The 12,886-nt window shown below is 38.8% G+C and overlaps 1 non-coding gene across 1 annotated transcript; it reads right to left on the reverse strand.

Annotated features, from left to right (window-relative positions):
* Positions 1–7,031: 7,031 nt before the first annotated feature.
* Positions 7,032–7,103, reverse strand: TRNAR-ACG (transfer RNA arginine (anticodon ACG)). Its single transcript has one exon. It is a non-coding gene; the product is annotated as a tRNA-Arg (tRNA).
* Positions 7,104–12,886: the final 5,783 nt, after the last annotated feature.

Below are 12,886 nucleotides of genomic sequence, written 5' to 3' on the forward strand. Positions count from 1 at the left end.
GAAGATTTCTTAAATGTTCTGATTTTTTTCAAAAAGGAGACATCCAGCTATTTTTTGACTCCCCACAACATTACCTTTGTCCAGTTTGTGCACTGCACGCAGAAAATATCCTTCCTTTTTTTATATCTGGCTTTGTAGTGTGTAATGTATGCCTGAAGGATATGAGTCCTGCTCATCCTTCCTATTTGTTCTTCTCATAAATGCCAGGCAAATGCATCAATGCTTAGATTCATGGGTTTCGACTGCAGACTGACAATTTCTTTAATTGGGCTACAATACTGTTTCACCTACATTAACTATGCCTGTTTGAATTAAGTTACACTCCTATCATTTCATGCTGACCAGGAGTCTAATCACATCAAGTTACAGTGAATCCTCTGAAGCTTATGACTGTGCTGAACTAAAGCCTCAGTGTACTTTAATTAACTTGCCTATTGATCTTATCAGGGTATTCCTCATAACACAGATGTTGGTCTATAGACAGCATTGTATACAAGGTAATACCTCATGAAACTGTCTCATTTTTTGCATAACTTTTTTCAGAGCCCAATGTGTGTCTATTTATCTCCATCCTCCATTCTGGTAAAAACTTCGTTGGGGAAGGTGAAAAATAACACTAATAAAATATAAAGTATCATCTCATCATAGCATTCTTTGGCCTCATTTCCTTAATTAAAGTTGGACCCATCCTAGTCATTATATGGAAAACCATGAGGGTCTCAGTTACATTCACTCACTTGTGTTGTTTGCTTCCTGCACCCTTGCTAACACCTGCTACTTGCCTGAGTCTTCCTCCCCATCACTGCTATGACAGTCGGTGGCTCAGTGAGACCCGTAATGATGGTGCCAAAGCTGCTCTTTCCTGGAACAGGTGGTTGAGGCACCATACAGCTGGGTGCGCCGGTGCCCTGTGGAGGTGCGTAATGCCCTTGAAACTCACCAAGTAGCTGTTTGTAGCGATGATAATCCCCTGTGTGCAAGTCACTGTCTTTTAGTTGGTGTAATTAGCCCACTTACATTTGATGTAATGATTAATCTGTTAGGGTTTAAGTCTGACATTCTAGTTTCTCATTTTCCATTTGTTCTCACCGTTTTTCACTTCTCTGTTTCTTTTTTCTCTGGGTTATTCGAACAGTTTTTAGACTTCTACTTTGATTTATTCATTGTGGTATTTTAGTATATCTCTATATAGATTTTAAAATGATTGTTCTAGATATGTTACACTATATATATGCAATGTATTACATTCTACTTCTTAGTGCTGTCTTCCTACCCAGTTTGAGTAACCCACTCCAGTATTCTTGCCTGGAAGATCCCACGAACAGAGGAACCTGGCAGGCTACAGTCCATGGGGTGGCAAAGAGTCAGACATGACTGAGCAACTAAGCATGAGCACATAGTAACTTTATTTCCCTTTAAGTCCCCTTTTTCTCATGACTATAATAAAATTGCCTTAAATATTTCCTCTACATACACCACAAGCCACTTTAGGCAGTGTTATAATTTTTTGCTTCAAACATAAAACAAATTTAGAAAATTTAAGATATGAAGGAAAGTCTATTTCATTTCCCCACATTTTTACTATTTCTGTTGCTCTGATGTTTCAAGTTTGTTTTTTAAATTTCTGTTTCAAGAACTTCCTTTAGTCAACTTTTTTTTTCAATAATGGCAACAAATTCTCTTAGTTCTCCTTTTAAAAAATGTCATGATTTTTGTTTCATTTCTAAAAGATATTTATACTGGATACTGGATTCTGGCTGATAATACTATTCTTTCAACACTTGACAAAAAAGTACTGCCTTCTTCTGGCCTTTGGGAATGCTGATGAGAAATCTGCTGTTATTCAGATTATTTTTACCTTAGAGCTAAGATGCAGTTTCCCTTCTGCTTTCCTGATTTTGTTCTTTCTCTTTAATTTCAGAGGTGATTTTGTGGCATATCATGGCACAGAATTTTGGGGTGTTTTTCTTATTTAAGTTTTCACCATGCATCTTGAAACTGTAGTTTAAATCTTTTGCCAAATTTTTACCTTTCAGTCACCACTTCTTTAAGAACTCGTTTCAGTCCCACTTTCTTTCTCCTTTCCTTCTGGGGCTCTACTATCCTGACACAGATGTTCAGTCTTTGCTACAGCCCCACATATCCCTGAGGTTCTGTTCAGTTGGGCAGTGAGTGCTTTTTCTCATTCAAGTTGAGATTTTCCTTGTTCTTGGTATGATGATAATTTTCCATTGTATGATGTTTGAGGCATTAGTCTATGAAGAACTGGGTCATAGGTAAGTCTTCTATTGTAGCAGGTCAACTCTGACACTGTCCTGGTGGAGGAAGTGTGGTGATACCTCATTGCTGCCAGATGGGAGTGTTTCACCACCTGGCCTTCACTGAGACCCCGAGGAGGAAAGACACAGCGTCACTGCCCCCTCCCCCCCAACACTGTGGCCTCTACTGATACAGGGATGGCGAGGCAGTCCTTACTGCTGGGAAGTCATGCGAGCCCTTGATTCCTATGTATCTCTTTCTGACACTAACCCAGCAAGGAGAGAATCGGGCATCTCATTACTCCCACGTCAGAGTCGAAGTCCTGCCTCCACTGACGTCACAGAAGGGTAGGGTGTTACTCTGGGTGGCAATAACATCTTCAGCTCCTTGCTCCTCATCCTCCTCTGACACCCTCATAGGTAGGAAACTGGGACACTGTGCTATAGCCTGGGGATGGCGGAGCCCAGGCTCTCTTCTTAAACTTTGCTGAGAGAGTTGGTAGGGGAGGCTTTAGGACTGTTTGTTTTGATGGCTGCCCTGAGGGGGTGGTTATTGTCTAGAAACGCTTGGTCTTGCCAGGCCACCTTCCTGGTCCTTTGGTTACAGAGCAGGCTTTATTGGGTCACCTTTGTCTGTGTTGGGTGGCACCTCTGGGCACTAGGGAATCTAGTACCCAATCCAGGGTACCTGAGACAACAAGAAAACCTAGGAAACTCACCGCCATATCATTCCTTGGTTCCAATGGTCAGGAATTGGTCTTCTCTCCACTTACAGAGTCTCCTTATGTTTCTTTTTATATATAATGCTCAAAGTTTTTTTAGCTCTTCTTAGTAAGAGGAATAGCAGAAATATGTCTGTACCAATTCTGATACTTTGCTTACAAAATGGTCAACATTAGATCTTCATGTCTTCAGTCTAAACAATTGGTTCTGTTTAGAGAGTAGTATTACTAAAGTAACATATGCTCCCTCAGGAACAATGAAGAGAAAGAAAGCTTCAGTACACACGGTACCGAAATGAGACAGTATTAACCCTGTATATTTCTATATGCAGGGAGAGAGTTAATCTAAACTTACCAATTAATAATAAAAAGCTTATTTTCAAGCGAATAATTACGGAGAAAAAATGAAAAGGAGATATAAATAATACTCCTATGAAATTTCAAAATAGAAAGTTTAAACAAAATTGTTTACAAAAATGTGTGTGAAATTTGGCCTTTGAAATGAAAATATGCTCTATTCCACTACTATAGTTATTTAGGAACGTTTCATATTACCTTCACCACCCATTTATGTATAGCATTATTACTTCGTACTAGACAATTTTTCCTATTGTGATGTAATACTTCAATTTATTTTACCTATATGCATATTTTTATTTCCAAGTTGACTAAAACATCTGCAAGTTACTATATGTTATGGAAAATAATTCAATCCCACAGTTGGTCCTTGATAAATGCTTCAAGCTAAATAGGCCTGAAAAAGCAACATTTTTTTTTCTTGATCATAGATGATTTACTTTAGGTCCTGGAATGAAGAATTTCAGAGACAGAAGGAATATAAGTGGTTTTTCATACTCACTAGCCATCTTGACGGAGAAGGCGATGGCACCCACTCCAGTACTCTTGCCTGGAAAATCCCATGGATGGAGGAGCCTGGTAGGCTGCAGTCCATGGGGTCGCTAAGAGTCGGACATGACTGAGTGACTTCCCTTTCATTTTTCACTTTCATGCATTGGAGAAGGAAATGGCAACCCAGTCCAGTGTTCTTGCCTGGAGAATCCCAGGGACAGGGGAGCCTGGTGGGCTTCCGTCTATGAGGTCGCACAGAGTTGGACACGACTGAAGTGACTTAGCAGCAGCAGCAGCCATCTTGAATTCAAGTCATAGTATAAATAAAGTCTAAGAGATGTAACCTTTATAGGTCAATCTAGGACTAAAGGGATGTGTCTTACTTGAACAGATGAGTGCTCAGCAGTTAATACTGGGAAAAGCAATATTAGAGAAATTTTAATCTAGGATATTAAATTGTGATTCATAAGAAGCTTTATAAAGACAATCTTCAAACCTTGAATGAGTTGTTTCTACCCTGTTCTGGAAAAACAAAACAAAACATTTTTTGGTGGTATGTACTGATAAGTCAGAAACTTCTAAACCAAAACAACCTTTCTTATTTCCTCTCTCTGTACAGGTTTTTGCACAAGTTAAATATAAATATTTCTGTTAAGGAAATAATAGCACACATTTCATGTTGGACAAAAAGTCCAGCAAATTTAAATCTTATTTTTTATCTGTACTAATATATCAAGAAGTTCCAGATCCAAAAATATAAACTGCTGACAACACAGCTCTAACTAGCCCTATACATGCATGTGCTCAGTGGTGTCCGACTCTTTGTGACCCATGGACTGTAGACCTCCAAGCGCCTCTGTTCATGGGCTTTCCCAGGCAAGAGTGCTGGAGTGGGTAGTGATTTCCTACTCCAGGGAATCTTCCTGACCCAGGGGTTGAACTGGCATCTCCTGGATTGGCAGGTGGATTCTTTACCACTGAGCCACTTGGGAAGCCCACTTCTGAGACTGCTTTAGCTCTGTTTTTAGGAAGGACTAAGTTTTTCATGGGAAGAAACTCACTGTAAGAAAGAGACATGTAGCTGCTGCTGAGGACAGATGGAAAGGACAATGCAAAAATGATAATGTGTATTATTCAGATTTAGTGTGGACCTTTTTCTCTCTTCTACTCATCACCCACAATTCAAAATCTGACCCAGTGTTTTGGAGACAGGCAGTGACGATTTAAACAGATACCACTGAAATGAGGGCTTCTGAGTAAGGACCAGGCACTACTGCTTTGTAGAGGGGCATTTCTCCTTGGGCCAGGCCTGGAGCCCCTGAAAGCAGTGACCTGGGATTCTTGCAACCATCCCTGGGGGGCAGATAGTTAGTCGCTCTTTATGACCCCATGGGCTGTAGCCTGCCAGGCTCCTCTGTTCATGGAATTCTCCAGGCAAGAATACTGGAGTGGGTTGCCATTCCCCTCTCCAGGGATCTTCCCCGCCCCTGCCCAACCCCCCCGCCCCCCGCCAGGGATTGAACTCATCTCCTCCATTGCAGGCAGATTGTTTACCATTTGAACCACCAGAAATCCTGGGTGGGTGTGGGGGGCAGACAGGAGCAGAACAAAGGGCAAGTCACTGAAGGTCTGTGAATGGCCACGACGAGACTTCCTCTGGGCTTCCTCACTGTTCTAGTGAGCTGGAATGGTCAGTAGACGTGTTGGCAGGGACAGCAATTCTGAAGACGTGAACCAAGCCAGGGAGAACAGTTTGTTTCCATTACAATGATTGTTATGTATTTTCTAGATTGATGCTGTCTGGAAAGACATCAGTTACTTTAGAAACCTGACTTATTTTTAGAATTTATAATCCTTTGGAACTAATATATAGCCCACATTTGAAAATTACTTTTATTACTTTATAGCTACCTTTTGCCACTGACCACATAAAAATAGTTTGATCAACCACTCTTTCCAGAAAGACTTGGTTCCAGGGACTTTTGCCAATCTACAGATATTTGCTGTAATGTCTCAAAATACAGTTGAGTACTTTGAGCTATTATTGTTTACACTGATAAATGGGAATTTTTCAATTTTTATTTTATAAACTTGGAATATTTTTGTTTTATTTTCAACCTGGTTGTCTCAAGAATGTCCCTTTTGCTACTACTAACGTGCTTTGATATCTTTTTTGTTATTGCTGTTTCTCAGTCACTAAGTCATGTCTGACTCTTTGAAACCCTGTGGACTGCCACATGCCAGGCTCCTCTGTCCTTCACTATCTTCTGAAGTTGGCTCAGATTCATTTCTGTTGAGTTGGTGATGCTATCTAACCATCTCATCCTCTACTGCCTCCTTCTCTTTTGCCTTCGATCTTTCCCAGCATCAGGGTCTTTTCCAATGAGTCAGTTCTTCTCATCAGGTGGCCAAAGTATTGGAGCTTCAGCTTCAGCATCAGTCCTTCCAGTGAATTTTCAGGACTGATTTCCTTTGACTGCTTTGATCGCCTTGCTGTCCAGACTCTGCCCTTAACTGGCTCCATGAGCAAGTGAGGCAGGGGAGCTTTGATGATACACGCCTGGACTGTGGCCTTCGCAGGTGCCTTTTATCTTTGGTCCGCCCTTCTGCCCACCTCCCAGCCACTCCACAGGTGAGACAGGAAGTCTACGGGGCTTGAAGTGGCCTTCTTGCCTACATGAGATAAGCCTCTGGTAAAGTTCTTTTCAATGAAGATTCGACCTTTGTTATGGAATAGCACTGGTCATACGTCAAAATGGTTATTTTTCCAATCTTTCTGCCAAAGATAGGAAATGATTTTCTTCATTCTTCAAACCTGATGGGTTTTTTGGGGGTAAAAATCTGTGAAAGTATTGGGAATCCCCTAAAACTACAGCCACAAGGAGTTTTTCCCTCTCAAAGAGGTCCACACTCAGATTCTAGAAATTCATCAAAATTAACACTTAATTGTTAATTTACCTTTAAACTCATGGGTTGAGTAACTAAGTTGAACTTAGTCACATTTCTCAGTATCTGTCTGTCTCTCTAGAGTTTTGGACGCCAGTTTGCCCTGCAGCCTCAAGAAATTCTCTTTTTTATTTCCAATTTGCTCACATCATTTCTTGTTTTAAGATCTGGAATGACAACTTTGGAGTTGAAACTGAAAGTGCCATTTTTTTAAACAAAAAACTTTAATTATTTATATTTCCTTCTCCAGGGGATCTTCCCAACCCAGGGATCGAACCCAGGCCTCCTGCATCGTAGACAGACGCTTTACCATCTGAGCCACCAGGGAAGTCAACTTAATTACATTACCACTTGTATTAGCTTATGATTTACACTCCTAAGCGCTACCTTATAGAGGCAAAAGTGGTTAATATGTGTAGTAAAATTGCTTTATGTACTTTTAATATGGCTCCTTGGCAACATTAACACGTGCACACACATGTGCGATGGCTCTTATACCACTCTAGATGGTATTTGTGGTATACATTTTCAAGAACTCTCAAAGGGTTGAGGACAAGGTTTTTGTTTTTTTTTTTTCTCTTGTATTGGAAGACTAGGGGAAAAATCTGAACTACTCAGACTAACTAGTTTCTCTCAGCCATTGGTATATTTAAATATATTTTCATAGAAACATTTTCAGCACACATTTATGTGAACTTTATCGAGGCGCTCTAAATTGCATCATCAATCTACTAAACAAAAGTGCTGCTCTGGGTATGATTTGTGCTTCCCCAGGAAGATCCCCTGGAGGACGGCATGGCTACCCACTCCAGGATTCATGCCTGGAGAATCTCCGTGGACAGAGGAGCCTGGCAGGGTACAGTCCATGGGGTCCCAAAGAGCCAGACATGAGTGAGTGACTGAGCAGAGCACAGCACATCACTGCAGAACTTTTAGTAAGAGCTATGAAAAGCTGAATATAGCTGGCAGGGCTTAGGGTTCTTCACTTGCACCTTTTCTAAGTCAGCAATTGAAAGTATAAAGTGAGAAAAAGCTTTTATAGCTCCCTCCTCTCTTCACATCTTGTCATGTCCGAAAGAAAATTAGGAATCAGAGATGAGTGATCAAAGGACCATAAAGTGACCGTACTCTGTGTTGTTTTGACAATGGCAAGAACTTAAAAATACTCTCAAGTTCCAGTGAAGATGAACAAGGTGATTTGGCAGCAACGCTTCTGGGTTGGACAGGTAAGTATATCTATGAACTCTATTCCCAAGGAAACAACCATAAGTGGTAAAAATTATTTTAAAAATCAACTATTTAAAGTCTCTGGAAGTTATCCTAAGGACATAAGCAGATGGAGAAATATTTATTAAAGGAAAATTCCTGATCTGAGTAAGAACTGTGAAGGTATACAATATTGAAGGCATGCCCCAAACCCAGTTCAGTGGGATTGAGGTGCTATTCTGGGGGGCTGTCATCAAGGGGACGGAGTTCACTTCAGCCCTAGTTTCCAATCTAGGGCAACCGTTTCTCCCTGAGGGAGACAAGACACCAGAATTCTCATCGCCCCAGCCCCAAGTGGGAGAAGCTCTATTCCAGGCAGGTGAGGTCGAGAGCTCCTTTCTTCCACCCAGACCCACTCAGAGGGTCGAACCGCTACTTCAGGCACAACAGACTGAGAACACTGGGTTCTGATTCTACTCCCCCAGCCCTTCTGGAGAGCAACCTCAGAGGCCACACAAAGCAGGGGAGACAGACCTCCCTGCACCAGTCCAGCTGAAACAGTCAACGAGCAACCAAACAAGCAGAAACTCATGGGGGTGGGGGAGTCAGCATCCAGAGTTGGCTCCCATCTATTGTCTAAAATTTCCATTTTTAACCAAAAACTATGGAACATCAAGAGTTTGAACGATACACAGGAAAAAAAAGATTGTGCCTTTGTAGTAGCCTCGATGGCAGAGGAAACTGTGATTAAAGAATTTTAAAACGCCAGTGTCCATCAAGTAGGGACTATTAAAGAGAGGCAGACATTATGAGAAAGAACCAAATGGAAAGTCTGGTGTTAAAAAGTATAGTAATAAAAAGGAAAACTATTTTCAAGAGGGGATGAAGAATAAATCTGACCTGGCAGAAGAAAGAATCAGTGAACTCGGAAATATATAAAGGTACAATCTGAAGAACAGAAAAAAAGAATGAATAAAAAGTAACAGAGCCTCTGAGAAATGCAGTGTCCTAACACTTGCGCGGTAAGAGTATCTGGGGGAAAGGAGAGACAGGAATGGAAAAATATTCAAAAAATTGCTGAAAATTTCCTAAACTTGATGAAAAACTTTCATCTACGCAGCTTAATAGATTAACACATTTGGATAAAACCTCAAAGATCCACATACAGACACATCAGTCAGCCAAATGCTGAAAACTGAAAGGAAACAGAAAAACCTTGAACACGGAAAAGAAAGATGTCTCTACTTAAAGGGGAACCCCAATATGATTAAAAGCTGAATTCCCATCAGAAACAACTGATACCAAAATACAAGTGCTATTCAGTGTTGGATAAAAAAAGCAGTCCGCCAAGAATCTTATTTCCAGCAAAACAACCTTTCAAAAACAAATTCAGAATATATACCGACATGAATAAAAACAGAATTCATTAATAGACTCTTATAAGAAACCTTAAAGAAAGTTTTCCAGGCTAAAACCAAGTGACACTGGAGAGTATTTCAAATCCACATGACAAAAGAGAGAGACTGGTAAAGATAAACAGGTAAGTAAGACTGTGTAACGGCATGTTTCTCCACTTATTTTAAAACGAGTGCATAGAGCAATATCCATATAATTGTATTGTTGAGTTTATACCACAGAGGAAATTAATACATATGTAATATAAAATATAAAAGCATGAAAAAGGTGAGTGGGAGCAAAGCTATATTGGAGTAAGGAACTGACACCAAATGGTAACTCTAAGAGGAAGAAATGAAAAGCAAGGTTAATGTAACAAACCATATATACTTGCTCCCCTTTAATTTCTCAATTTGTTAAGAGACATGAAATTAGGTAAAGTAACAGTGATAAACCCATTGTACTGTTGGATTTATAATATATATATAAACATATTATGTATAATACTGTTGCTGCTAAAGAGGGGAAGAGAAAATAAAGGAGTAAATTTTCACTATCTCACTAGAATTAAGTTAGTATAAACCTGAAATAGAGTTTATTATGATACGTATTTTAAACCCTAGAGCGAACACTAAGAAAACTAATTTTTAAGTTAAACTAATTAAAGGAATCAAAGTGTTACACAGGAAATAATCACTTAATGTGAGAAAAAAAAACAGGAAGGGAAGAACGGAGAGCAAAAAGGCATGAGACAGGCGTAAAACCAAAAGCAAAATGGCAGACATAAACGCAATCACATCAGTAGTGAGTAAGTGTGAGTGCTTAGACTTTCCAGTTAAAGGCAGGGCCTGTCAGGCTGTGTCAGAACAAGGTCCAACTCCACACTGCCTACAGGAGGCACACTTTAGTTTCAAAGATAAAAATATGTTGAAAGTAAAAGAAAGGAAAATTATATACTATGCAAATAACAATCCTAGAAGAACCGGAGAGCCTACACTAACATCCTACAAAACAGATATTGAAAGAAACAAAATGTGACTGAAGACAATGAAGCACATTTTACCACGAAAAGGTCAACCACCAGGAAGATATCATTAAAAACACATATGCATCCGAAAACAAGTCTCCTAAATACATAAGCAAAACCTGACAAAGCCAAAGAGGTAAACGGACAATCAAAGTAGTTGGAAATTTTACTAACTCACTTTTAGTAACAAATAGAAAACTTTTTGGGACATCAGTAAGAATACAGAAGACTTTAAAAGCACTATAAACCAATCAGCGCTAACAGACATGTATAGAATATTCTGCCCTGCCAAATCCCTCCTTCTCAAGCACATGAAATATTATCCAGCGTAGACCACATTTTGAGTTTTAAAACAAACTTAACAGTATTTAAATCATACAAAGGATGTTCTCCCAACACAATGGAACTAAATTGGAACTCAATAACTGAAGGCAATTTGGGAAACTCACTAATATGTGGAAATTTTAAAATGTACTCCTAAATAGCCAGTGAGTCAAAGGAGGAATCACAAAGGAAATGAGGAAACATTATACTTTGAGGTGAATGAAAATGAAATCACAATATGCCAAAATTTGTGCACTCGAACAACAGAGAAGATGAACAAAATCAGAAGATATTTATTTGAAAAGATCAACAAATTGACAAATGATTAGCCAGTATGACCATGCCAGAAAGAGACGTCTCAAATAACTAAAGTCAGGAATGAGTGAATATGACTACTTCCTTCACAGAAATAAGAATGATTACAAGAAAAAACTGTGAACCACTATATGTCAACAGATGAAATAATATTAATGAAATGGCCAGAAAGATGCTAACAATCAAAACTAGCTTAATAAGAAATAGAACATGTAAATAGTTCCAGATGCCTTCACTGGAAATTTCTACCAAACACTGAAAAAATATATTACCAAGACTTCACAGACTCCTCTCAAAAAACAGGAAAAGGAGGAAGACTTTAGACTCATTCTGCAGGGTCAACATTAACACGACATCAAAACCAGACAAAGACAACTCATGAAAATAAAACCACGTACCAATAGCTCTTATAATAATTGATGCAAAAATTCTCAACAGGATATTTACAAACTGAATCTAGCAACACAAAAAAGAAAATTATACATCATGGCCAAAGGGGATTCAATCTGGTTTGATTCAAAATGGGAAAATTAATTATACTTTATTAATAGAAGAAAGGAGTCCAGTCCATGGGGTTGCAAAGAGTTGGACATGACTGAGCAACTGAACTGAATAGAAGAAAGGACAAAAACACACAATCATGTCAATAGATAGAAAACACTGACAAAATTCAACATACTTTCATGGTAAAAATCCATAACAACCAGGAATATAAGTTTTCCCAAATGATAAAAACATCTATGAAAAACAGAAAGCTAGTGTTTTTAATAGTGAAAGACCAAATGCTTTCCCCATAAAATCAGGAACAAAATAAGGATGTGCATTTATACCACCTCTATTCAATATTTTACTGAAAGTTCTAGATAGGGCAATTAGAAGAGCAATGGAACTTAGAAAAATCCAGGCTGGAAAGAAAGAAGCGAAGTACACCTCCATTTACAGATGGCATGATTTTGAATACAGAAAATAGGGAATTCACTAAAAAACTACTAGAAGTAGTAAGTAGGTTCAGCAACATTTCAGGATAAAAGTCAATATATAAAAATCAATTGTGTTTCTATACTTCAGCAGTAAGCAATCTGAAAATGATTATTAACATCAAAAAGAATCAAATACTTAGGAACACATTTAACAAAAGAAGTGCAAAATTCATATTCAGAAAACCACAGGACATTGTTGAAGGAAATTATAAAACCATGGAAGAATGGAAAAACCTCCTGTGCTCCTAGCTCAGAGGACTTAAGGTGTCAAGATGTCGGCACTCATTAAACTGGTCTACAGTTTCAAAACAATTTTTGTCAAACTCTCAGCTTGCTTTTTTGCATAAATTTACAAACTAGCTCTAAAATCCACAGGAAATTGCAAAGCACATATATCAGTCAAAACAATCTGGAAAAACAGGAATAAAAATGTAAGAACCTCACTTCATGATTTCGAGACTTTTTACAAAGCTAGAATAATCAAGGCAGCATGGTACTGACATAGCAGGGACATACAGATCAATGAGACAGAGTCTACAGTACAAAAAGAAACCATTACCTTTAACAGATCAATGAGACAGAGCCTACAGTACAAAAAGAAACCATTACCTTTACGATAATTGATTTTCAACAATGAGGCCAAATCATTTGATGGAGAAAAATACTAGTTTCAACAAATGGTACTGGAACTACTGGATATCCACATGCAAAAGAATAAAAATGAAGCCATTCCAAACACCATACACAATATTAATTCAAATTGGACCATAGGCCTATATGTAATAGCTAAAACTGTCAAACTCTTAGAGGAAAGCATAGGGGTAAATCTTAGTTACCCTGAGTTAAGTAATTTCTTCTTAAATA

The sequence above is a fragment of the Bos mutus genome, chromosome 16, assembly GCF_027580195.1.
Source record: "Bos mutus isolate GX-2022 chromosome 16, NWIPB_WYAK_1.1, whole genome shotgun sequence".
Lineage (NCBI taxonomy): Eukaryota > Metazoa > Chordata > Mammalia > Artiodactyla > Bovidae > Bos > Bos mutus.